The following is a 1390-nucleotide window of genomic DNA, read 5'->3' as shown; positions in this document are numbered from 1 at the left end:
TCATTTTAATAATATAATAAAAACTTAATAATATAATATAACTCATTTTAATAATATAATTAAAAAATAAACTTTATTTTAACGTCACAGTAAGTTTTGGAATCACATTTCTTATTTATTTATGTATTTTTCTAATAAAGATAGAAAACGTTCTCTTTGGGCGTAATTTTCTTGATGATGTTTTTCTCTTTGTTCTTTTAATTCTGCACTCCAGTTCGGTACTTTAGTTCGTCTTTTCCTTATCGGTCGATTATTTAAAGAGTGGTTCGAAATTTTCTGTGTCCTGATCTAAGTATTCATTATTTTTATTTAAAGCATTTGCATTTATTGTAAATCCGCCTTGATGCTATTGATAAAGGTGTAAATGTTGGATTCGTGTTTAACATATCATTCATTTTATCAAAATGTTCCCAGTTGTGTCTTCCTTCACCAGTATGATTGTTTGCATCCTTTAACGTTTTATATTTTTTCTTCATACTGTTCCATTTGGTACTACAATTTTCTGCGGTCAAATTGTAACCATGTATGTTCATAGATAGAGCAATAATTTTCCATATTTGTTTGTTGCATGGATGCCTGACAGATTCTGGATGCTCACTCATTTTTGATAGCAACAATTTGACCATCTCGTTTGTCCATTGAACTCTGTAATTCACCAATTTTATGAAAATTATCTATTATTGCAAAATATTAGAATAATAAATTTGTAGAGATGATATTATGTTCGTTTTCTATTTACATTTTGTACAATAACTTTGTTAATAATCAATATTTTAAAACAGTGCTCGGAACAGTTTTCAAATATAAAAATACATTATACAAAATATCGACTATTGCATTCGTATATTAGCATTATGGTGGACTACTAACAAAATGATTCTATAATTGTTTAAATTTGTCATCTATTAACAAAGATATTAAACAAAGATTTTAAAGATGGTCATAATATTTACAATGGCTATAATAATATTATATCTTGTCCTTTACATAACTTTGTTTTTACTTACAAATTTTTTATGTACATACCACAAACATTTACTTCTCTCGAGTAGTCTTCCATTGCAGAAAGCAAAACCCTGTCGAAAACAGATCCATTAAAATTCGTTAGAATAACCGTGCTTTGGTTCTTGCTGATAAAATATATTAAGTAACAAAACAATACTACGTGATTTTATGATATAATAGGATTTTATGATACATAGGATTTTACAAAATTATTACCTATGTGATGTATCTGTCACGATATTGTTCTGCCTAATCCACTGCTTGCAGTTGTGAGACAGCATTGGGTAGCTTTGGGTTGTCATGAATCATAATAGTAGTAGATGTTGATGTCTGTAACTTATTTCGGCCCTAGTGGAACTAACTCTAACTCGAATTGTCGTAAACA

This window comes from Odontomachus brunneus, unplaced genomic scaffold (genome assembly GCF_010583005.1).
Source record: "Odontomachus brunneus isolate Ranch 3 - 2012 unplaced genomic scaffold, Obru_v1 Obru_scaffold_307, whole genome shotgun sequence".
NCBI lineage: Eukaryota > Metazoa > Arthropoda > Insecta > Hymenoptera > Formicidae > Odontomachus > Odontomachus brunneus.
This window is presented reverse-complemented; position numbering follows the sequence as displayed.